At 40.3% G+C, this 27,951-nt stretch overlaps 2 pseudogenes; both read left to right on the top strand.

The window, feature by feature from the left end:
- Positions 1-1,038: 1,038 nt before the first annotated feature.
- LOC145963944 (uncharacterized) lies at positions 1,039-7,628 on the top strand (annotated as a pseudogene).
- A 19,746-nt stretch (positions 7,629-27,374) lies between these two features.
- Positions 27,375-27,951, top strand: part of LOC145963943 (uncharacterized) — a 32,708-nt pseudogene continuing 32,131 nt past the window's right edge.

The raw sequence follows: 27,951 nt of genomic DNA, 5'->3' as shown, positions 1-27,951 counted from the left end.
CATCAAATGGATCCTGCAGATGGTCACAAAACTGCTTTTACAACGCCTTTTGGACATTATGAATTCGACCGAATGCCTTTCGGTCTTAAAAACGCTCCAGCGACCTTTCAACGCCTAATGGATTTAGTGTTGACTGGATTACAAGGTGAAGAATTATTTGTCTACATGGACGATATTGTTATTTATGCATCCTCGTTAGAAGAACACGAAAGAAAATATAATGCCTTAAATGAACGGCTTCGCAAGGCTAATCTAAAATTACAACCCGACAATGTGAGTTTCTGAAATCTGAAGTAACATATCTGGGACATGTAATCGGGAGAGATGGAGTAAAACCGGATCCGAAAAAATTAGAAGCAGTACAACACTTTCCAAGACCGAAAACACCAAGAAATATTAAACAATTTTTGGGACTTGCCGGATATTATAGAAGATTTATACCAAATTTTTCTAAATTAGCAAAACCATTAACACTATTATTAAAAAATGATGTTCGATTCGAGTGGACAACCACTCAAGAAGAGTCATTTGAAATCTTAAAACAGAAATTGTGTGAAGAACCAGTACTACAATATCCAGATTTCTCTAAACCATTTATTTTGACTACTGACGCTTCTGGGATAGCTGTAGGAGGAATCCTATCCCAAGGAAAAGTAAACAAAGATAGACCAATAGCTTACGCTTCACGAACTCTGACCGACAACGAATTAAAATACGATACCTACGAAAAGGAAGCACTTGCAATAGTATATTGCGTTAAGCATTTCCGACCATACCTGTACGGAAGAAAATTCACCTTAGTCACAGATCATAAACCATTAATGTGGTTTAAACACGCTCAAGATGCAAATATGCGGATATTAAGATGGAGATTAAAATTGGCCGAATACGATTATGAAGTAGTATACAAGGCAGGAAATACTAATGTAAATGCAGATGCATTATCCAGGAATCCCGCAAATATTGAAGAACTTGATTGCAAGAAATAAAAAACTTTTAAACCCCGATAACCCCGAAGATGCACAAGTAATATCTGAAATGTTAGAAGAACTTGAAGAAGATGAGGAAGAAGAAGAAAGCGACTATTTTCATTTACATCTTTCCGACAGCGAAGATAATGAAGAAATAATAACGGAAGACAATCCTGACTCCCTTCCATTTACCTTAGAAGAATTAAATGAACCGGTTGAAGCACAGCTAACAGAGAAAGCATTAATACATGATCCTCCTAAACAGGACAGAATATTAACAAGAAGTCAGACAGCTAAATTAAAAAACGATACCGAAAAAATTAATGAACGAAATGATCCTCCTGATAAAATTTATAAAACAATAAATGAATTAAACATAGAGGAAGAAGAGAAGGAAAAGGAGGAAAGGGAAAAGGAAGAAGATACGGACGAAGAAGATACGGAAGAAGATGATATAAATAAAAACCTAAAATCCAGGAAAACAAAACCATTTATAATCAGAGATAAATTCTCAAGAAGTAATATTGTCGACTCACGCGAATTACTATTTTTACGAAGAGATAACATTGCATATTTTGTTGATACTGAGGGAAATCCTTTGGATTCTGGATCTAAAAAATTATTTGAGCGAAACGAATTACCACATCTAAATTCTCTAGTCTTGAGTAAAGCTACCGCCATAAAATATAAGAACTATTACCACGTAGCACTGCCTATCAGCGAGGGACAACGAGAAGGCCCTACAGTAGCTCTCAACCAAATCATTACAGTGTTAAACGATTTACGAAATCTACTTGAAACATTGAAATTAGAAACAATTAGCATAGCAAAAACTGATTACGTTAATAATGTCCCATGGGATAATATTAAAATACAGCTTCGATTGATACTCCTTGACGTACCCACCAAAATAATAATATGTAATGGACTAATTAAATATCCTCCTAAAGATTTACGCCCAGTTATAATCGGCGAGATGCACTGTCCGCCAACAGGAGGACATCGTGGCGTTACTAAAACATATCATAGAATAAAACAATTATTACTGGGAAAATTTAAAATCCGATATTCAAAAATATATACAATAATGTCTACAATGCCAATTAAAGAAATTAGTCCGAGTAAAAACTAAGCAACCTATGATAATCACCGACACTCCAGGGTCTGCTTTCGATAAAGTAGCAATGGATATCGTCGGTCCTTTACCAAAAACCGAGAGAGGCAACGAATATATACTGACGTTACAAGATCAATTAACAAAATTCTGCATGGGAATACCATTGCCAGACCAGACGCCTGAAACAATTGCAGAAGTATTCGTAGACCGTTTTATTTGCGTACTTGGATCTCCCAAAGCCATATTAACAGACCAAGGCAGAAATTTTATTAGCGACCTAATGAAAAAATTAGCCAAGGTATTTAAAATCCGTAAATTCCGTACTACCGCCTTCCATCCGCAATCAAACGGATCTTTGGAGAGGTCGCATCACGCGCTAGGAGAATATCTTAAACAATATGCTAATGAACAAAAGCAATGGGACCGATGGATAGGACTTGCAATGTTTAATTATAACACAAGCGTGCATGAAGCTACAAAACACACTCCATATGAGTTAGTATTTGGAAAAATAGCAAGAGTCCCTTCAAGTGAGCTTCCAGCACCCGAGGATAGATTAGCGAATTACGATGAATATCTGATAAACCTTGTAACGCAACTACACACCATTCAAGGGAATGCCAGAGAAAACGTGATCGACGCCAAGCATAGATCAAAGAAATATTACGACAGAAAGATCAACCCTCAAACCTTTAAACCTGGAGATCAAGTATTTTTATTAAAAGGGCCGAAACCGGGAAAATTCGGCGATCATTACACAGGCCCTCATGAAGTGTTAGAAATACTGAATAAAAATAATGTGAGAATAAGAATAAAAAAGAACAGCCGAATAGTACATCCGAATCGGTTGCGAATTTCTTATATTAAACCCACTAATAAATCATCAAGCCATCAAAAGGAATAATAATAATAATAATAATAATAAACTTAAATAATAATAATAATAATACTAATAATAATAATAAATATAGTAATAAAATCAACCATACTAACAATAGTAACATTAATAAAACTCTTACGGGGAAAGGAAAATGCACGTATACACATAATATTCCTGTTATTATTAGGTAGCAATTAAATAATAAATATAATAACTACACTAACGAAGTAAATGAATAGCAATAGATACGTAATTATATCAATGAAAAATTTTCAGATGGATCCCAGGCAAATAGCCACGTTAATATTTTTATTTGTGGAATTACAATCTACTTACGGAATAATAGGCTATGATTGTGGTTCAGCATCCGCTAACAACACTACGTTATCGTTACTGAACATCGAGGAATGCGATATTCCAAAGCAAAGTGTAAACTCAAGCAGAGTTTATATTCAGCTACTTCAAATTAACGAATTTGATTCTGTAAAAGTAATACAATGCAAAGTTGAAATTGATCGACTAATCAGAAAATGTGGAATGTTTTCACATTCTATGGATGTATTTAACGGCAAATATTCATTTATACAAGAAGTAACCCGCGAGGCATGCCGCCGTATGCATACTTATGGAACGTTCCAATTAACAGAAACCTATATAACTGGATTAAAATCGAATCAAACCACGACTCGCCCAATAACATTAGCCGGTCATGTGTTACATCCCGCGCCTGATTTTTCCACAAACTTTCATGTAAATCTTCTAAGTTTCTTTCAGCGCATTTGAAAAGCGCGCCAAGGCGCGCTATGACACCGAACTCCGACTAGCGGCCGAGCGCGGCACTGCGTTAGATTTAAGCCTCCGCCAAGCGCCCAGAGATGGCGCTCAGCTAGGGCTCCTCTCTCTCCAAGCTCCCCACTTTCGACCGCCGCAGCAGTCGAGCCGCCGAAATCGAGGGACCTCGGAGCGGGCCCAGACTCAGGCAGTTTAACTCGCGACACCGAACCGACAAGTCCTAAGCTGGACTCTAACTCTAATTCCATATCATAATCTTAACTCAAATTCCAAGTTCATTATAAATTCATTCTCGAATCTAAGTGCTAGTTTAAATATATTACATTTTGTGTATTAATTTAGAAATATATACTAGTGTGTGCTAAACTTCGTGATCATTCAAAAGAATCCTAATTCAATAAATCCACATCCCACGCGACGCGACGTTAATATACAGATATTCTTAACCAGGCACGTGCTACTAAATTATAACAATTAAATCGAGTTTTCGTATTTGAAGTGACGACAGAGAGGACAAGCCGCTCGTCGCCTACAGAAAATACGAAGCATAATTGATTACTTCTGATTCAAAGTGACGACTCAGAGAGGACAAGCCGCTCGACGTCTACAGAAAATCCGAAGCATAATCAATCATTTCTGATTTGAAGTGACGGCTCAGAGAGGACAAGCCGCTCGACGCCTACAGAAAATCCGAATATGACTTTAATTTTCTACAATGCCTAAAACACGCCGTGCCGGTAGGAAAAATCAACTCCGTCGGATGATAGCGAGACATTACTACGCCGCGTCCACCAATTATATCGATATCGTAGAAACAAACCACTACGATAAAGAATACGAACAATTATTCGCGAGTGCAAATAAAACCACGTGCTTAATAAAGTGGCCAGAACGACTCATCCCCATCGACGTTGATAACCAGCCGCATCAACCCGCTTCCGTTCATCCAGGAGACCCGCGTGGAGCGCCGCGATCCCCGCCTACCAGTGCAGCCTGATTAATCAACGCGGCCAGGCCACGTGGAAATTAATCTTTGAAAGGAAATGAAGCGAAGCCATCTTGGAGGTAAGTGACGGTTGAAAATTCCTGTTTGTGCAAGTCACGACTTTTTGCCAGGCCCATCGTGTTTTTGTATAAGGTTTCACTTTTACGATCTTAGCCCGACCCTTCGGCGCCGCGGTACATTCCAGTGGTCAATCGAGTCTCTCTGTATTAAATCCCCGGCCTTATCTCCGCGAATTACCGCGAATACCGGCTCTATTCCGCGAATAATAGCCAAATATTAATAATAATAATAACAACAATTCGAATTCATAGTGATAAATGACCGCGGTCCTCTCCTTAAGCTGTAATTAACGAAATTATGAATTGGGATTTAATTCGACGCTTGGGATTTAACGCAACGACCTACTAACCTATTTTCAACTTCGGGATTTAACGCGATGACCCACTGACCCAGTGACCTAATTTTTATTTTGGGATTTAACGCGATGACCCACTGACCCAGTGACCTAATTTTTATTTTGGGATTTAACGCGATGACCCACTGACCCAGTGACCTAATTTTTATTTTGGGATTTAACGCCATGACCCACTGACCCAGTGACCTAATTTTATTTTGGGATTTAATGCGATGACCCAGTGACCTACATAAATTGACCCAATTACCCCGTGACCTACTTTCCCGAATCCCTTTAAACCGACGCTGCGTTAAAGGGACTTAGTCCCAACCGAGACCTACTTTCAAGAAAATCCCTGGAAAATCGGATTTCACCCGATAAAATCGCTCTCTCCCGATGCGATCCCGCGTGTTTCGTGATCGGATCACTCAAGCCCCCCTTAATACCCACGATCTCTCCCTGAGCTTTTGCCAGAAAGCTTGCGGTTTCGCGAATAATCAAACTAGAGCCGCTCTGTGCGCATTCTGTTATTATTCCCTGCCCGCTGAAGAGCGTCTACGGTATAATTACGTGACGAAACATAGACTTATAATTGGCGAACCCATCGGATTCGGGTGTTACTCCTGTGGAAGTAGATTAAGCAGCATCAGAATTAGCGACGAATGCCCCGAGTGCCCTGAGCGACTTCTAGACTATTGGCTACACCCTGCCAATCATCCAGTAACTCAAGACGGTAATATAGTCATCCCTATCGTGTACCCCGACGAAGAGTCCACTGACTCCGAGCCCGAACAATAATTCCGAGCGCTTCAGATCGCACGTATCCCCGGGAAGAGCCACATAGGTTCGCTTGACCCGAAAAAGCGATCGAGCCCCGCGACGTCCGAATTCTCTTTTAGAGCCGCGACATCCCGGGACGTAACACATGTCGATTCAGATGGATCATGCTCCGGAAGCACGTATTCAGATCCTTATGGAACGTGGGCGGATGTCGTTGTACTGGGCAGTATTAAAATAACCCTCCAAGATTACATAGCCGACGTAAGAATAAATACTAACAAGGTACATCTTAGATCCGGAGTAGCGTGTGAACTTAGCGCTACAAGCTGTTCAGATATAGAAGGAGGAGACACCTTCTGGGATCCCGTACCTGCCGATACTTGCAAATTTTCTAGTTATGGTATATTATACGAGGGGTATGCCGATAAGATAATCGATAGTATGAATCAACAGTCGCAGGTAGCTTATTCGTTAACGACCCAAAATACTATATTCGCATTAACCAGTAGAGGAAAATACATTACCTGTGGGTACACTCTTACCCGTACCGAACATCCAAAATTAATAATCTTTGAAGCTTCACCGGGCGTCGAAATTTTTAAAATCAGTCAAAAGTATCGAACCTTGATATCTTCACATACATGAATTCTAAATTTGTGTATGTAGAAAGGCATATACGCACACAAATAAACGAATTATATCGAAATATATTATTACAACAATGTAGTCTGGAGCAACAATTACTGCAAAACGCATTAGCTATAGCTACTCAATCACCTGACATATTTGCATACTATCTAATGAAAGGACCGGGATACATGGCGTTATTAGCCGGTGAAGTAATTCACATCGTGAAATGCGTACCTGTCGAAGTAAAACTCGCCCAAACAGAATATTGCTTCAATCAACTCCCTGTACTGAGGGGAAATCAAACGTACTTCCTAACGCCTCAAACACACGTGTTACTGCGACAAGGCACGCAAATTGCATGTAACGCATTCGCACCTGCCATGTATCTGCTAGGAGACTCGTGGTATAAACTTATGCCAAAACCAATAGATACAGTACCGCCCACCATTATGAAACCTTTAACTAAACCTACTTGGAAATATGTTAGCCCCGGATCACTCACCATCAGTGGGATATACACCGAGAACGATCTTGAGGATCTTAAAGACCACATCATGTTTCCTGCCGAAAGACCTGCGGTGCTCAACACCATTGCAAGGGGAGTAATGGGGAGACCCACGTCCTTGCAAGGAGGCTCAATCTCTAACCTGCTAGACAAAAATGCAATAGAGAAAATAGCCGTTTCCACATGGGAAAAATTTTGGAAAAGATTTCTAATCTTTGGAAATATTAGCGCCGGAATCATGGGAATATATTTAGCCGCGAGAATTTTCAAATTAATATTGGATACGTAAGTACATGGTTATGCCTTACACACAGTGTACGGGTGGTCCATATACCTCCTAGGGGCCATCTGGGATTCCCTTACTCAACTTTTATTACATCTGAAATTGAAACAACCATCGTATACTAATCAGCCAACCGCACCGGCTGCCGAAGATTCACACAAAAATAAACATCCCGCTGATACCGAAGCCCATATAGGGCCCTCTGACCGCGTTTACCCATCTCTCTCTCTGAAGGAGAATTGTAATTTTACATTACAACTCAAGGAGTGAAGGCTCAAGCATACCGCTAGAAACCTCCTCCCACACTCTCTCTCCTCAATCTTCTGCAACTGTTTCATTCTCCCTCAAACTCAATTAAATAAAGACAAACTTACAACTGATTGGATAAACTAACTTCTTTGTAGAAAAATGGAACCAGCGCCCATTGACACAGAAAGTCTTACGCGTTCTCGCCTGGACGTCTTTATCCTCCGGGTCGTGTCCCCATTGTTATTCTGGGTCCGATTGAAAAATGGCGATCAGGACCTACAAGAGATGGAAGAAGAACTTGCTCTCCGTATGTCACGAAGGAGCAAGTTCTTAATCTGCTACCCGGATGATATAACATTAGACATGGACGTCGTTGTCAAGGAAGGTAATGGCTAGCGACGAGGATGGGTGGAGAAAATCAGCCGGGCATCCGGTATGGTTAGAGTACGCCTAGGAGATCATGGCTGGTCAACCTGGCGACCAATGTACGAGATCTATCGCCTAGAAGACAGATTTCGAGAACTCCCGTGGCAAGCTTTTGCGTGCGGACTCGCCTACACTGGGTCGCCTAATAATGCAACGACATGGCCAGAAAAAACCCGAGAACTCTGCCGGCTCTTGGCTGAAGGTCACACCGGCTGGATTAATATAGTATTGCCCTTGGGTAGAGGATTCGCCCTCGTCAAACTTTACAATACAGGGAGAAAACAACGGAGAAACCTACAACTTCAGAGATATATTAATTAAACTAGGACACGTGGAATTGAGCACTCGAGTAACAAGAGACGTATACCCCGCAGTATGAAAAAAAAAACAAAAGAGAACACACGAATATAATAAAACTAGAATAAAACATAACAAACGCATATCCCAACCATATATGCACACATATACAGGGTGACCCATTTTAACTTAGGCAGCCAAATAACTCGAAAAATAAGCAAGATAGAGAAAAATGTTTTAGACAAAAGTTGTATGGTTTCGAGGGGGCCATAAGATGGTATCATTGGTTTGACCTTGAAGAGTCATTTAAAGGTCACGTGAAGGTCACTTCAATTTTTTTAAATGGAATACCCTATATATTTTTGTACATTCTTGTAGCTTATTTCGAGAGCTTTCCAAAACACTATAATTAAGTACCTTTCCGTTAAGTACTTTTTGAGTTATGATGCTTGAAATAATTTCTTAATTTTACATAAACCGTAAAATATCTTGTAAAATATTCATTTTTCGATTATCTTACCTTAATACTTTTATGTACAAAATAATGAGAGAAATCAATTGGTGTAAAGAAAACACATAGTTGTTTTTAAGAAAAAATATGGAATTGTTAATTGCAAATTACATATTTTTTCTTCGAAACAACTATGTGTTTTCTTTACACCAATTGATTCCTCTCATTATTTTGTACATAAAACTATTAAGGTAAGGTAATCGAAAAATGAATATTTTACAAGATATTTTACGGTTTATGTAAAATTAAGAAATTATTTCAAGCCTCATAACTCAAAAAGTACTTAACGAAAATGTACTTAATTATAGTGTTTTGGAAAGCTCTCGAGATGAGCTACAAGAATATACAAAAATATATAGGATGTTCCATTTAAAAAAATTGAAGTGACCTTCACGTGGCCTTCAAATGACTCTTCAAGGTCAAACCAATGATACCATCTTATGGCCCCCTCGAAACCATACAACTTTTGTCTAAAACATTTTTCTCTATCTTGCTTATTTTTCGAGTTATTTGGCTGCCTAAGTTAAAATGGGTCACCCTGTATATATATATACTGAATACTATAATTATATATATATTACGTATTGCGTACTTAGTGTTTACAAAACTATTACGCATAAAGTACATTAGGATCATTTAGTTATATATACCCATGCACATATATAATATTAGTATACACACATATACATATATATTTTTTTTCTTCCTTTTTTTTCTTTTTTTTTGCATCAACATATACCTCTTACTTTAATGCCATACACATCAACACTGCTATATATTAGCCTATTAAATCGCCACATTCAATGTAAAAAAAATGCATACATCAAGCTAAATTATGTAAGAAAATATATACAATATATCTACATTAGATATTAGACCAAAAAAAAAATATTTTTTTTTTGTTTTTTTTTCTTTCTCTCTCTCTCCTCTCTCTTTCCTCCATCCCCTCGCCCTCGCTAGACATACTGGTATTCTTTTACAAACTATACGTAGCCTTTCCCTTAAAGGCTTATACATAAGTTATTAATTGTACCCTTTAACGAAGTATTAGTAATAATAATAATGATAATATGGATAGTAGCAATAATGATAATGAATACAACAGCAATAAAAATAATCACACTGTTATTTCCTCAATAAAACATTGTCAGAAATATCTTCTCAACGACGTTATCCCTCCTTATAGAGAATGGAAATCGAATCCATCGACACCACTCACTTATGCTCAGGGCATCAAGAAGTGAGAGTTGTATGCGTGGAATCGCCGTTACTCTTCTGGGTACAACTACGAAATAACGAAAGAATCTTCGAGAAATTACAAAGTAAATTACAAGTTAAAATGACCACCAATAAGAAACTCCTGACAAACATACATGAAGACCAAGTCGTCAGCGTAATGCACAACAAACTCTGGCACAGAGGTATAGTAACCAGAGTCAGCAGAATAATCGGAGCAGCCGAAATCTCTCTAAAGGACATTGGCCGAAAATTAACTCTGCCTCACAATGAACTGTATGAACTCGACGATGAATTCAAAAACTTACCGTGGCAAGCCATCGCTTGTTCTTTAGCTTATACAGGACCAGAACTCCCTACTTCCACCTGGCCAGAAACTAGTAAAAATCTTACCCGCATAGTCGCTGAGGGCAATAAAGGATGGATAAATGTAATACAGCCTCTTTGGAAAGGAGCTGCTCTAGTTAATCTCCGACTACAATCAATAAATTTCGATGCGTCGTACGACTTTAAAGAAGCTCTAATTAAATTAGGAATAGCTCGTCACAGCAAGAACATTATGGAGCATGTTTCCCCTGCACTCTAACAACAAAAAAAAAAATAAATAAAATAATATAAAAAAAATAATAATAATAATAATAATAATAAAAAAAACCAACATATATTTTCCTAAAAAAAAAATATAGAAAAAATAATAATAAAATAAAAATATATAGAACAACTGCTACCTTATCCAAATTTTTGTCACAAACAACAAGAGTCATCCCTGAACACTTGACAATCGCTTACAGTATTGAAATGCCGAGACATCACCACCTACAGGCCCCTGAAAATCAAGAGGAAGACTATGGATTGATCGACGGCGTAAGACCAGGTTATCATCCTAAAATCTAAGGTTACCTATCTGAATTCAGATGTGTTGTGTCATTCGAAGGAAAAATTTACCAACGAATCTCGGACGGTTATAAAATTTGTAGTTCATGCTTCTACCAGGTTCCGGAAGAATATCAACAAGAACACGCAATGGTGCCATCACATAATTTAATACACAGGATTTCGACAGAAAACCAAGCCAATTGCACTCAATGCCATAAGATAATAATAAAAATCAGACCAGCTGTTGAATGTAGAGGATGCATCGAAGAATACTTAACCACCGATGAAGCATATCTCTATGAAGGATGGGGAGCGCCTGTCTTCGCACGATGGGAAGAAAAACAATAGTGAAAAGGAAACCTTTTCCCCCTTTCCCCCCCCACCTTCAACACCGGATCCAGACTCTCTGACCATAACCACGTAGCATCGCTCATCTCCGCATTATTTACTCTTTTTCCTTATAAAAAAAAAGAAAAAAAAAATATATATATATATATACATATACAAATAAAAAACGCATAATCTGGCATTCTAAGTATTTACAGTTAATTCTTCAATGATTAAACATCAACTACAGCTTAAGGAGATCACGAATTCCTTCCGATTACCTGAAAGGAAACCATCGACGCTCATTTAGATCAAACAAGGAGAGTGCCTGCCCGTCCCCACAGGAAAAAGAGTAACAGCGAAGGACACAGGAAGAACCTGGTTTCTCTCACATACGCACATCTGGTATTGACCCTGACAAGGACGATATGTCCATATCTCTCTCTCTTATCCTTTCTATCCTTTCTTCGCTCCAGCCTCCTCTTTTGCGCTACTATATAATTGCGCTAAAATATCAATTATCAATTCCTTTTATATACTATCTTTATATTCTTCTTATATTAAGTTACCTTTATATTTTTACTCACATTTTAATCATTATTATAAAAAAATATATATATATACATATATATATATATTTATATGTATATGGAAATCTTGTGCAGGAAGGACGAAGGAATAAAAGAAAGGGGTTATGAAGTCGCCTTTTCCTTCCTCCTTCCTCTAAGAAAAGGGAGAAAGAAGAACTAGCATATACTATAATAATTAATTTATACATTTATACTATACTCTTACACGTTACATTAAGTATATAATAATGCGTGTAATTTCCTTCTTTTTCTCAGAAAGAAAAGAATCGAATATTTGTATTATTTGCAAATGTTGTGTACTCCCCCAACATTTGTCTAAGGCGGGGGGTGTTACGTCCGATGGACGTCGTGATTCTTTTCTTTCTTTGAAGCTATATAAAAACTATACGATAACCATGTGCGCGGGTAACTCTCGGCGATATCCAAATCAAGGAAACGAAAAGTAATAAATGAGTCTAGACTACGCGGACAGCATGTTATTATAAATAGAAAATTTCCACTAAAATAAAGAACTAATAAAATCGAACTCGCACATGTTTACAGTTGGGACGTCCGTTAGAACCATCGGAACTCTAGTAACAAAGCGATCCTTCTTAAGAATCGCACCAACTATAAACATATGTATATCTAACCCTTGCAGCGGATATCTGAGATCGAGAGACTCGAAGCAAAAATATACAAGAAAAACTAGAGCTAAGGATGGTCAGTCGTTGAAACTTAGAAATTTTAAATCGGAACCAGAACCGCAATAAAATTTTTATAGCGCTCCACACGTGGAGCTATGAAAATAGAAACCCTCCAGGGCTGCAGAATCTTAAGCTAGTAATCAAAAAGGGAAACTAAACAATTCGCCTGGCCACCCTTAAGCGCTAACCGAAACGCGAAAAGACTCTCGCAAGTCATAAAATCTGTCCGCTAAGCTCCCACTCTCTGCTGGATAGAGCCAAAATTTGGAACCAAAGGGGCAGCCTATTACAATCGTAGAACCGCCTTTCCCTCCAAAATCAGCCTCCTTGTTCTTAAGAAGGGGAGCAACTGAAATTATCTCATTCGCCCAAAAGGGATTCCCACTATCCAGAAAAGAGGAGGAGCAATGACTTTAAAAACTCGAGCGCAAGACGCGAGACACAGTCTTTCCGTACTCAAAAAATTCTCCTGCAGTTGCCAGTACTTCTTCCGCAGTTTGAGCGTCTGAGTCTTAGCTTTCGCGAGTTAGATTAACTGAAAAAAGGAAACGCGAAGTGCACGAAGTGAACAGAGTCCAACATCAACCAGGTCACCTGTTCTCCAGCATTGGGGCCTCTCCGACCGCGACTAGAGACTCGCCTTGACTAAATCGTTATATATATAATTATATATATATATCAACGCTCTCAATAAGTAGTAAGTATAAATCCTCTCTCAGTCCTTATTTCTCCTTCCCATTCGATTGAGAAACGATCTTTAAGTAATTAAAGAGTTGAGTTACAGATCTTTAAGGTAATAAGAATTTAATCAATAATACTCCCGATCAGTTAAAATTCCATAGTAACCATCAATAGTAATCTATCGTTAACAGTTCAATTCCCCTCTCTCGTGTTAACCAACTGTCATTGGGAATGAGCCTTGATTTTGCCTCTAATCTATAGAAGATAAATTTCGACAATTTAATAATCGTTTAATTACTTCTTGTCTCTTTCCTCTTCCTAATCATCCTCCTCATCTCTCCCTCGTTCGCCGGGAATCTCCGCAAGGCGATTCGCGAACAATCCCTCGTTCGCCGGGAATCTCCGCAAGGCGATTCGCGAACCATTCCTCGTTCGCCGGGAATCTCCGCAAGGCGATTCGCGAACAATCCCTCGTTCGCCGGGAATCTCCGCAAGGCGATTCGCGAACAATCCCTCGTTCGCCGGGAATCTCCGCAAGGCGATTCGCGAACCATTCCTCGTTCGCCGGGAATCTCCGCAAGGCGATTCGCGAACAAATCCTAAACCGAATTTCTCCTAAATTTCAAACCTTTATTTGAAACCATTTTAGAGTCACGTTAATTCATTTCATTCCCCTTCTATTTATTACTCAACTATCTCTTTATTTGTATGACCAATTTAAACTTAAGAGTAAAAATCTTTCAGAACGAACTATTATTTTGCCTAAGGCTTATCCATCTTTTCCCAATGACAACAGTGATATATTTTATAATAGCTAGTCTAACATTAAATCAGTAAGATATTCAGCGTCAAAATTATTATTAGTGCCTCCCACCGGTAAACGGCGGGCAGCGTTGCGGTGGCGGAATCGGCGGAACAGACGGATACAGGCTCAATCTTTACCTAAACCTATTAATGGCGATACCTTAGATAATATTGACGCGCCCGTTAGCAGTAAAAAACTCGACACTAACACACACACACCTAACCCCTCTTCCTCACCCCGTATTCCGAATTATTCTCCAATCTCGTCCCCAGGGCATTCCTCGACCTTCCCCGATACACCTGTTCCAGGCCCCGCGCCGTCGCCTGGTTCACCCCCCAGATCTCCTACCCTGACCCCACCAGAATTTTCTCCTTCCCCAGCTACTTCATCAACCCTTGTATTCCAACCCTCTCCTTTGCCTTCTCCCGAACCCCCTCGTTCGCCCTCACCTCCTGTCCGGGAGCGTACTCCTCCCATACCTGTTATCACCCTCGACTCAGACCCTCCTTCCCCTTCCACCTCCTCAGAGTTTTCTGAATTCAGCGAGGCTCTAGGAGATTTCGCGAGAGATCTTCCCGACCTTGAACAAGATTCCCCCGATTTCGACTTCCCTCCCGATTCCCCGTCGGAACATCCTCACCATAACGAAACACCTGAATCTCCCCATCCCGATTCTCTAAATTATTTCTTATCTCAGTTCCCCTTCTTCGATCTCCCCGTACCTGAAGGAACATTCTGCGTGGGCCCAGGCCGAGTTAACCACGAAGACCTACTGAATCACATAACCACCGCCCCTTCCAATTCCGTCATCCCCTGGTACCTCACGGGGTACCTCCCTTTAGCTGTCCCTATCCAAGCCCTCTGGAGGAGGTTTCCTCCTTCCACAGCTAGGATTGAAGAACTCTGACCCTTCGCTTTTTCTCTCACCCAATAAATTTGTACATAACCCCCCACTTCCTGTAACTTACACACACACTTATCCGCAACCGACGAATTCTATACCTCCCTTAATTAGTAAGAGTTATTCATCCTTTTTTTTTTATTTACACATTCACTTTTTCATTTTGCTTCATTTCTTACATTATATTAATTATATGTATATTGTATTAACCAGTCAGAATTTAATTCTTAACGTAAATTCTTCCCAGTATATTCTGATTGATGACCTCCGAACGATTGTAACACCCGCGAGAATATATACACACACACGCAGATACCTACTCACCCATAGCTACAACTGCTAAGATGTATTTTTCTTTCTTTATTTTTGCATAATATATGTACTTTTAATTTAATGTATAATTTAATTATTTAACCCGTTCTCTTCCCTAAATCCTGAGATCGCACTAGGTCCCATCCCGCGTAATAAGGATTAAATTCCTTTATCGAAAAGGGACCATCGAACGAATAGGCTTAAAACGCAGCGTTATAGAGACCTTCGGTCGCTGACCTGTGTCAGGCCCTTCACATTCGTTCGACCCGATCCATACACACGCCCGAATAAAGTGTGTCACGGGGTAAGTAAGTTGCGACCTTCCATACGGCTGTTACGTCCCGCAACAAAAAAATTTTAAACATTACTTTGTAGTATAACATCAAGAATTTATCATCTTATATAATTTTTAAATATTACATATATTCACTATAAATTCATATCACTATATATATTATATATAATTTGCCGATATTCATATTATCTAGTTATCCTATATAACTAAAAAACTAGTAAACTACCAGTGCTAACCGAATAGCTGGATTTACAGAAATATGTTAATCGAATAAAATTAATATATTTCAACTTTATTCAGGAAAGAAATAGATTTGAAATCGTGTTATTAAAATTATTTTGAATAATGCAAACTGTGTTAAAAGCGTTCGCGACAAAATTCATATAAATCATTATATGAAAGTTAGCAGAAAATTTATCATTTCAAATATCTATTAATATATATATATGTAACCAAAAATCTAGGAAAATATACTATATTACACCTGCAGTAATCATGCATGCAAAATAATTATACATTTTAAATTAATTACAGAAAAGTGAACATAACTGTTATATAAAATACTATAATAATTAATTCCTTTAGTCAAAAAGAAGACAATTTAAAATTCTATTTTTAAATTCAAGCAATTTATATTGTTAGAGCAAAAATATCGTAACGGAAAATACGTTCATATAAGTACCTATACTTACTACACTGTAAAATCCCATAAAATTCCCTTTACAATAATATACAGAAATATTTATGGACCAATCAAGCACCTCATAAAACATAACCCTTCTCCTGGAAATTATAAAATAATATTAGAAACAATTTATTTAAAGACTAAGTAAAAACACTTTTAATTATAAAATAATACTTACCTAAAATCTTTTAACGATTGATCTTATCGCCCTATACGGATCACTTCGATGGACGATGTAACTGGACTGCCGTAAGTGGGATGCGGCTATTGCAAATTTTGAAACCTGGGAGAAATATAATTAAATTAATATTTGGATGAATCGAGACATAACCTGTTGGCAAAAATGCCAACAAATATCCTGAAAGCAAGTCTAAACAGAAGGAATATTAATATAAAAGATTAATAAAAAAAATTATCAATAATAAAAGAAAATTTATAAAATTAATTTTGTGCTCCAAAACAGTGTAAAAACATTTTGTAAAAATTACAGTATTTAATTAGAACCAACATATCATAAGTATCTGCAAACGATGAAATTCATTTGTACAAGAGAAAAGTAACTCAAAGAATTTGTTGCTCGTTTTAAACTATTAAAAATCGACACTTTGTCGGCACAAAGCTTAAAATACTATATATATATATATTCACTATTAGAAAGTAATTTTTCTCAGAGTCATGATATCTGAAAATTATAATAAAAGTATAAGAGTTACTATAAGAATTATTGAGTAACCCATTTAAAATATAATTCATACTTACACACTTTTTATAACCCTATATATATATATATATATATATCCTCTTCCCAACGATATAAGACAGTTCGTCATAAATAAGTAACAAGAATTCCAAGTCCTAGCAGCTGAAAATAACAATCCAATAATATTTGGCCGTATGAAAAATTAACTTGACATAAAATACATAAAAACATTAATCCATACAAAATCTATTATCATTATAAAAATTTTTAGTTAATCAAAACTAATGTATTAATGTAATTAAAAAGGTATAATATTTTACAGATGTGTATAATCATATAGTAATGAAGAAAATCAAATAGTAAAATAAGTATGATAAATCAAATATTAATACACTCAATTTTAACAACAAATATATTAAATTAAATAATAACTACAAAAGGAAAAATTCAGTAAGAATAAAATTTTTATACATAACTCTTTCTGCATGCAGAATAATAAGTCACCCTATAAACATAGCCTCACTCGGTTGTCCACCGGGTGTCTCAGTATTTTCATCACCTAACGAACACGCTATACAGAAAAATAAAATATATTTATTAGTAAAATTTCCTTAGAAATACATTTCAACAATAACCTACACGTGAATTCATATTCAAAATACATTACTCAATTACAAATATAAAAATTCATATATATATATATATAAACAAATATACTTACCGTATAGATGTTTTGCGTGGCAGCCCTATTGAATAATTAAAAGAGGCTCACTTCGTACACCCATTATCTACGGAAAACCCATAGGCTTGTGCCTTTCCAATTATATGTATATATATATACATATATAAAAACCTACATAAAGGAAAATCATATTTTAATAAATCGATTAATAGTAAATAATAACGCCAACAATACTTACTAAGCCTTCTCTAACATATAATAAAGCATAATCGAATGGTTAAACCGATCGAGACTTATACGTGAGACCTCAATAGGTAGTACGTGAAAGTGAGAGAGACCGAACTATCGGGCGGCCCGCGCGAGCGAGAGAGACAGCGCTATACGTAATCCCGTATGCAAGAATTAATGAGAATTAAATCGCGAAACAAGCTCAGACCAACTTATCACCCTTGTTATTAATATATATATATATAATTATTAATAAAAATAACAAGGTGAATTGGACACACAAAATTTGTAGTCATAAAAAACATGAAATATATTCTTATATACTTTAAGTATATATATATATATATTATCCAAGGAATATCCGTTAGCTTAAGTGCTTTAATTATTCATACAAGCATATGTACTCTAGCTACCTAAATACAATAATTTTCTTTCTTTATTAACGACAAACCTAAAACTATAGGTAAATGCGAATAAAATATGATTTTATATGCGTGAATTAATAAGTCGGTCAGGCGGTCAAGGCTAAGGATGTGCGGTGCGTTATCTACTGACACGCGTCAATGTATCTTATCTCCCTTGATACTTACGGCGTTCATGCATTAGACTTCAGACCAAGGGGACTTAAAAATAATATTCTTTTAAAATCAAGGCGTGAAATAAATTTCGGACCGACCTTTTGCTTTGACCATTAACACGCATGGTTATTAATAAATATATATATTGTAATATGTTTTACTAAGTTATTAAGTTGTAAATTGTAGGAGAATACGTTACACATATACATACGAAATTTAAAAGGCGAATTATAAGAACAATATAACCGACAATAAAACATAAATTTAACGACGTAAAAGATATGTCAAAATAAATTAAAAGGATTAGAACATAAAATTGAAATCCAACAAATGTACAATCTTATAAAATTTAGTAAAACATGGTTTAGTACGTACGAATAATCGAGCTGAATTATAAATCTTCTTATATGTGCCAAAGGCTAAGGCTAAGCCGAACGCAGTGCGTTATCGGTTGGCGCGTGCCAATAATCTTATCTTCCACTATGTCTCAACATACGCGCCCGAGTCTAGAGACAAAGAGGACTCGAGAATAATCGAATATTATAAGAAGCACTTTTTATTGCGAGCGCAATATTCATAGGATTATAAAATTGTTAAAAGAATATATATATATATATATATATATATAATCATACGCCAAATGAGCCTGGATGTTTAATAAAAAATTAAGAAGTAATAAGGTTCAAATAAACTCTTATTTTTGACATGAAAATATTAATACACACTAAATTATTATAAAATAAATTTTGATAAGACAATAAAAAACTATAACTATAAAATCTTACAACCAATATATATATATATGTATATATCCTACATAATAAGTAGCAGAGCTACATGAATTGTTGCAAGCAAAATTATTAAATCGTCCTATAAAATAATATAAGAATAAAATTATTCACCAAGAGATAAGCGATCCTCCGAGCTTCATTCAGTACAGTTGTACATGGGCTCATTTAGCGATAAGATAATAGACCCGGCATGACCGCCTGGTATTACGGCCATCCGCTACAACAGAATTAATTCGATATATCGAACCGTAATAATTAGAACACTTCTATACCACCTAATTATTATTAACAATTATTTCTTCTATGTTAAGCTACTATATATATATATATCCACACATATATATATATATATATCTATATGTGTATTATAAAATGATTGTAATTATAATAGTTTATGACACCAGAATTTACTAATTATAAAAAATTTATTATAAGCGGAATTTTAAGACAGCTTTTGAACGGAGCATGCTAGAAGAACCGTTCACATTTCTTTCGCATTTCCTAAAGGAGATTTAAGATTCTACATTAGAAAATGTATACAAATAACGAGAATTCTGGTAGCCAAAAACTATTGTAAAATTTTATAAATTAACAAACCAACGCACGGATAGCCCATTCCCCCTCCACGCAAAAGCGCAACTCCTACGTCACAACATGCGCCAAAAGGAAGGGCAGCTAGAGCAGCAAATAGCAGCCAAGCAACCTACGCTTAGAGCTCCCGTTTCCCTACCACTGACTCCTGGAACAAAGTAGGGATCAGAGGGTACCTCAGGGAGCGCAGCTCAGTCTTCCGTGCATTTGACCCGACGCTCTTGAGACAACATCACCTAGCATTTGACCCGACGCTCTTGAGACAACATCACCTATCATCTGACCACCAGCTCTCTACAAGGAAGGAAGCATCTTAGAGCCGTCAAATATTGTACTCGAGTATACTTTAAAATAAAAGTGAATTTCAAATTCAACTTCGGTCTTCTGCCAGTTATTCTTCAACGGCTCCTGACCTCTCTTCAGGGACCTCGCCGAGGCAATCGGTCTCCGACGGAGAGCAGTCATCCTTACACATCAAGAACTTCATCATCTGGTAAGTACATCTTAAACCAATTAAAATTTTCTTTGCTTCCTAGTACTTATTAATAATTAATAACCTACACAGTCGCATGCTACTTGACTGTCATTTTCTATATTTTTAATTCTTACCTTCAACCATTCATATTCCCATATCCATACACACCATTTATTTAAATCATACTTCGAATTGGAAGTCTTTCATGGGACCTATCTCTTTGATAAGACGACTCGATTGACAGTAATTAGTAAGAACCTGCTTCAGCAGGACAAACCTAATTTAAGCACAGCGAAAAGGCAATTATCTTGAGGAACATATTCCAATGATAGAGGTTTCCTTTTGACTTGGTGCTGGTGAGGCAAATAAAAAATTAGCGGCCTCCTGTCACATCGACGTTTGATTAGGCAAAGATACAACTTAAGCCCGGTTAATTGACAATTATCCTGAAGCTGCGTCACTGATGATGGAAGTTGTCCTTTAATTTTGGAGCTGCCTGACGTAAATCACGTCAGGTTGAATCTAGCCTTGATTTCAAGATACGAGATCCATCCCAGAGATTAGTAACGATACACTGGCTGAGGCTTATATGAAAATTTTATAATATACTGAGCCAGCTGCATTGATAATCTGTCATTTCAATGACATATCCTATAATCCTCTTCTTACTTTATGTCTATACACACAATTTGAAATATAAAGGCATGATTAACAACGAAAATTTATTAATGATTTTCAAATCACAATTTAGTATCCAGAGAGAGAAATAAAATAAACTTATTTAATTATCTACTTTCTCTTCCACTGTGCATATGCGTGTGTGTGACATATTATTCACACGATACTTTCATTTTTGACAGGTGACCCCTTTTTTTTTTCTTGCGACATCGTAAGTAATAATAATAATTTTCGGGAAAATTAATTGAAATATTATATCATATCGGATTTCGAACCTTTTTCTTATTAATAGATGGTCAACACCCGACGTCCAGATCCCATAACTCGTCGCGAATTCCCTCTGCGAAACGCAGGCGTAGCTCGCCGAGAAATATATAGACAACGATTGCTCCGAGATTGTCCCTCCGTTGTACGACAATTATTTGTAGACAGGGATAATATCCCTCCTAATATTGTACACGCCGCCAACGATCGCGAAGATACCCTCTTCGATCTGTCCTTCGCCCCCTTGCCCCCTGAATTTAACCCAGAAATCAGCGACAACGACAACAGCCCAGCGATATCAGCTGGCGAGGAAGCTGAGGAGGAAGACATTACTGAAACAACCCATTCAGACAGCTCAAGCGACGCATCGACAATAATTGTCGATTTAAACAATCCTACGAACGGGATCCCGCTAGGACTGCTCCGCGCCTGGGAGCGCAACGGAGAAATCCCTGCGACAAGGGACCAACAAGTCCAGACTTCACCGCCGCCGAGCCCTCCACGAACTCCTGACTCATTCTCAGGCCCTTTTACCCCGAATTCTTCTCCGCTTGCTTTTGGAGAAGCAGATTTTGAGCCCATAGACATCTCTCCGAGCGACGAGAGTTTTACAGACTTTGAGGTAAATCAACTCCTCGACTATTTGAGCAGCGAGGAATTCCTCGATACTATTGTAGACCTATAAAATTAATATAACATTAATATCAACGGAAAAATTATTATTATATCTGCATCTAATGTATATGGATAAGGGAATGAAATAAAAAGAAATAGAAAATTATGATACAAATCCATTTATTTATTTGTCAACCTTGATTTATCTCTAATAAGAAGCGTTAACAAGATCCTGAATCTCTCGGCGTCCCAGGGTATAGCCGGCCTAGCAGGTTGCCCTGAAAAAGAAATTGAGAGATACAACCTTGTTCGTCCATGCACGGTAAGCCCTGCAGAGTCGTTGAATAAACGCTAAAATAGGACGTAACACGGCCCATCCATTCCAGGGTTTGGACGTAACATATTATTAATGACCCAGATGACCCCTGTCGGGATGGTAGGGCTGGAGGTCCCTCCACTCGTCCCGGCATCTAGGGCAGGTGCGAAGTGTGACTCCGTCCCGACCACATCCGTAGCAGTACTGCCGATCCTTGGGCCACGGGCAGTTGGAGTAGCGGTGGTCAGGGGAACGGCAGTTCCAGCAAACCGTGGAACCTCGGGTTGGTGGTCTAGCGGCCACTACAGCTCCAGCCCCTGAATGCCGGGGTTCCCCCCCGAGTGGAGCGACGTCACGACTCGGTTCCGAGGGAGGCAGAGATGGTGGAGGGTCATCCCCCATCGCCAAGCCGGGGCGCCTCAGAGAGGCTGGCAGCAGGAGGTGGTGACCTCTTCCCTTTCCGGGAGAACTCCGTGGCGCGGCAACTATTACTGGCGGAGGGGGGTCCGCCTGGACCCCTTGGGACTGGGTGACGGCCGCCTCCGTTTGTGTGCCAGCGTGTTGTGGCTCCGGTGCGGCGACCTCGAACAGGCGTTGCCCCAGCGTCCTTCCTCCCGAGACCTGGGTCCCCTGGTCCCTAGTACGGGGGAATTCCCGTACGGTCGCTCCTCGGGTGGTGGTTCGGCGGCGGTCCCGACTTTCCGCCAGGTCCCGGAGCTCTATCCAGAACCCCGGGTACCGCTCGTGCATCTCCTCGATGGTTTCCCGGTATCGGAGCCTGAAATTGCGCCACTCTTCCATTTTTAGCTCGGCTTCTTCTCGAAATGCTTATACGTCGGCAGCTATCTAGGGAAGCGGAATATGGTAGGGCTTGAGATCCTGCACGTGCACCTTACCCGCAAAATCACCATTCATACTAACGATCTCACACACAACAGGCGAAAGCATGCGGTTAATGCGAAAAGGTCCGTGGAATTTCGGTGACAACTTGGCGGCGATATTCTGTGCCGCTGACGATAAAACATGGTGGCGTTTTAGTACTAGATCACCGATCTGAAAAGCAACATTGCGTCGTTTCAAATCGTAATAAGTGGCTTGCTTGCGGTAGGCTTACTCTAAATTCTCGTCTACCCAGTCGTATAGAGTACGTAAATTTCTTCATTCGCTCGGACCAATCAGCGGGGTCCCGCGGTTCGATTTCGGCCGTCCCTCGGCAACGATCGCGTAAGCTATTAGAGGGATCTAACTCTCGTCCTAGGTTCAAGAATGCGGGTGATGTTCCGATCGAGGAATGATGAGCCGTGTTATAGGCGAAGCGAAAATCTCTCAAGTGCTCATCCCACTCCCGGTGGTCGCGGTCCAGAAACGCAACAATCATCGTTTTTAAGACGCGATTCACTCGCTCCACAGGATTCGCTTGCGGGTGATATGGCGGAATAGTAGTGAGCCTGACCCCATGCTCTTCGGCGAACGATTGCAGGGTTCGGTTCGCGAACTCCGTACCGTTATCAGTAAGCAGAAATTTTGGCGTGCCCCACCGCGAGACTACTTCCTCTAAGGCCTCACAGATCTTTTTCCCGTTAGCGGCGCGTAGCGGAAAACATTCTACCCACTTCGTAAACAAGTCCTGCACGTAGGGACCAGGATGTAGGTGAATCCGGACTTACTCTTGGGAAACGATCCCATTATATCGGCAGCAATGACAGTCCATGGGCCCTCCACGACGCGGCGGCCCATGAGTCCTGTCGGGGGAGCCTGTTCCACTTTAGTGCGTTGACACGTGTCGCACTGTCTAACGTATTTCGCGACATCCCGAAACATGTTTGGCCAAAAGTACGCGACCGCGAGTCTCTGGAAGGTCTTTTCCACCCCTAAATGTCCGGATTGCGGCTCGTCATGCGCCTCCCTCAAAGCTTCCTTTCGTCGTTCTTGTGGCAGTACTAATTTCCACCGATCTAAATCCTCAACTATGTCCGACACGATCGCCCTTGGTCGACAATAATACATTTGACCGTCTATAACTCTCCAGTCCGTGTATCTTTTAGTTGCGTCGGCCAGCTCCGTGAAATGTCTACGATACCATTCGTCCGCAGTGTTCGCGAGTATATCTGTCTCTACGGTAGCTACCGCTGCGACCTCGGTCTCACTCTCATACATCCGGGATAAAGCGTCCGGTGCGTGGTGTAACGCGCCTTTCCTATGCACTATCTCGTAATCGTATTCGAGTAGCTCTAATGCCCACCTCGCGAGTCGACCCGTAGGATTCTTTAGATTATGCAACCATCGCAGGCTACTGTGGTCGGTCATTACCGTAAACTTATAACCTTCTAAATATGGTCGAAATTTCTTAATAGCCCATACGACAGCTAAGCACTCTTGTTCCGTGACGGAATACTTCTTCTCCGGGTCGGACAATGCTCTACTCGCGAAAGCTATAATATTTTCTTGTCCCTCGGCCGTTTGTGTCAAAACCGCTCCGATTCCGATAGAACTCGCGTCCGTCTGCAAAACGAATGGAAGATTAAAATCTGGACACGATAAGGTTGGGGCGGCCATCAGGTGTGAACAGATCTGTTCAAAAGCACGGGCTTGATCTTCCGCCCACTCCCACCGTTGATTCTTTTTCAGTAATCTTGTTAGCGGTTCGCTGAGAGTCGCGAATCGCGGGATAAACCGCCGATACCAGGACGACATACCTAGGAGCCGGCGTAATTGCTTAACATTACGTGGTGCCGAGTATTCTAAAATGGGTTGAACTTTGTCAGGATCCACGGTCAGCCCGTCCCTCTGTACAATAAACCCGAGATAGCGAACCTGTGAGCGACAGAACTCACATTTCGCCGGATTTATCGTGAGACCGGCAGCGAAAATTTTCTAATACGCGTTCCAACCATTCCAAATGTTCGTCAAAAGTGGGCGTTACGATTACTATGTCGTCCAGATAAGCGAACGCGTGCGGTTCCATTTCCGGCCCGATTAATTTGTCTAATAAACGCTGGAATGTCGCGGGCGCTCCTGTCAGTCCGTAAGGCATTCGCGTGAAGTGGTACAATCCTTTTCCGGGTACGCTAAAGGCGATAATCTCTCTGCTTTCCTTGGCCAGAGGTATTTGAAAATACGCCTGACTCAAGTCAAGAGTTGAGATGTACTTCGCCGATCTTAGTTTATCTAGAATGCCGTTCATGTTCGGCAGCGGATAGGCATCCTTCTTGGACACGCTATTAACTTTCCGAAAATCTAAACAAAATCTATATTTCCCATTAGGTTTCTTAACTATGACTATAGGATTGGACTACTCACTAAAGGAAGGTTCAATAATCCCAGCCTCTAACATCTTATCCACTTCATCGCGAATAGCCTCCTGAACTTTAGGCGAAACTAAATAACACCGTTGTTTAATCGGCCTCTGTGAACCAACATCAATACTATGTTCAGTGAGAGAAGTGACACCGGGGTTTTCGACAGCTTTCGGTATCTTATCTTTCAAAAATGACTCTAAACGTTCATTCTGCAAAGGCGTCAACTCGGGGAGCCCACTGCACACGTGCGGTTCCCCATCATGCGATTCAAATAAATACGTTACGGAGGGACTGGCTCTGAAGTTCCATTTCGAGGTTTCATAATCCACGATCATGCCAAACCTGCGTAGAAAATCCATGCCTATCAGACATGAGACAGTCAGACTCGGCAGCAAGCAAGCCGAGATCTCACGCACCCGACCCTTCAAAGAGAATACAATTTCCACCTCCTCGCCCGCTCTCGCTATCCGCCCGTCGGCCGTGCGGATCCTAGTAATCCTCTTACGGATGGGCAAGTTTAATTTTTGGACGATCTTTATGCCCGCCGCGCCGAGAATCGTACGGGTGGAGCCCGAATCCACCAGGGTCCTTAGGGGTTCTCCCTCTATCGCGATCGTGCAATAATGCAGCGGCGGCAAATCTAAAGCATTCCCGGGATCGATCATATTATAAGACAAGACCATCTCGTAAACAGAATTCGCGTTGCGGGCCTCTCTTCCGTCTTTCGGAGTCGTGGCGGCTCGCCCTAACGACTCTCGCTCCCGTTTCCCGAACAGGAGGGGCACGTTTTCACCGTGACGTTCGCCTTGCCGCATCGGTAGCAATATTGGCGACGAGATCCCGAACACTCGCGGGCTATATGGCCGGTCTTCTCGCAATTCAAACACTTTATATTTCGCGCGGACGAGGTAACTACTAGCGATCGTAGATGAGGCGCTCGCGGTCGCGGGGGCGGAAGGTGCAGCAGCCGCCGTCACCGGGGCTGTTTGAGGGCCGGTGGCCCCTCTTTTATTCCGTTTTTCGCTCTTACTCTTCTTTCCGGACTGGCCGGCTATACCGGCGGCAGCTACGGCGACTGGGCCTTTCGCGGTTTTCCGCGGCGGTCGATACGCCAAATCCGGGAATATAGACTGCTTCGGAGTCGGAGGGGCACGATATTGTGTTAGAGCTTCGTAACTCCGTTCCACCCGCATGGCGGCGTCCTCTAAAGAAGTGAAGTCATAAACAGTACGGCGCGGTACGGAGATCTGTAATCGCGGCAACATATTACGGTGCGTAATTCAATTGTTCCTCTAGACTCCACGGTGGATTTAAACGATCAAAAAGGGCTCTAATACAAGTAATAAAATCAGCAATGGGCTCATGTTCGCCCTGGGTGCGTCACATGATCTCGTCCCGCAATGCGAATTGAAAATCGGGGTTGCCAAATCTCGCGCGCCACGCGGCTTCAAAATCCCGCCACGTTCTCCACCGATCACGTTCGCTGCGATACCAATAAAGCGCGATACCCGACAAAAAGAAAGAAATACATTTAAAAATTTCCTCGTCGCTAACCGTTACTAGCGCTCGACCCTCCTCGATACGTGTCAAAAAGGTTTCCGCGTCGCTACCTCTAGCGCCGGAGAACTGCAAATTCCACCGTCGCATCATGTGGTAGGCGTCCATGGCGGAAGACGCGGGTCTGGCGGGTGGTCGAATTTCCGTACGAGGGGGCAGGTCGATTCGCGGGGGTCGTGGATGCAACCGAGAACGATCCACTTCCAAGGTCTCCCCCGCGGTCGCGGCTCGTTCGCCCCCGTCGCCGGGCCTCATCGGCGCTCCCTCAGGTAGCTCATCAACGTCGGAATCCATTCCGGTGGGCGTACGTGGTGCTTCCCATCCTAATTGCGCGCAGTTCTCATACTTAATTAATCGAGCCCTCAATGTGGAGACGGTTCCCTCAATCCGCTGACCGCGTTTTTCTAGTTCGACCCTCAGCTGATCCGCCGATAGCGCCAGAACTCATTCGGTACTGTTCGGATTCTCTAGACTCATGGTTGATACCGGAGATGAAACCTCGAAACTCAAACCGAGCCGTTATTTAACTTGTATCTAATTTTTATTTTATTTCTATTAACGGCAGCGAACTTTGATGGCCTTAATCGGGTGTGGTGGCTCCCCACGGGTGCTAATTTTTATTTCACGACATGCCTCAGGGATAAGCTGACTATCGCAACTATTCAGAGTCGAAAAGATTTAACAAGCCGAACGATCGACCCGCAAACGAAACAAGCCGCGACGGTACACGAAAGAAACTCCCCAATCGAAATCCCGAGCAGCCGAGCTATTCTTTCAAGCCAATCACGTAAAACAACGTCGAAATTCCACAAACATTCTCCCCAATTATAATTAAAATAACAACAAGCTTAATAATACGATAGCACAATATCTCCTGAAAGAAGCCAGATTAATATTCAAATATCTCTCAAAGAAGCAATAGCAATAATCAAGGCACAAGAA

Source organism: Camponotus vicinus, unplaced genomic scaffold (assembly GCF_025532165.1).
Source record: "Camponotus vicinus isolate PSW18456_S1 unplaced genomic scaffold, iyCamVici1.0 SCAF_13, whole genome shotgun sequence".
Lineage (NCBI taxonomy): Eukaryota > Metazoa > Arthropoda > Insecta > Hymenoptera > Formicidae > Camponotus > Camponotus vicinus.
This window is presented reverse-complemented; position numbering and strand designations above follow the sequence as displayed.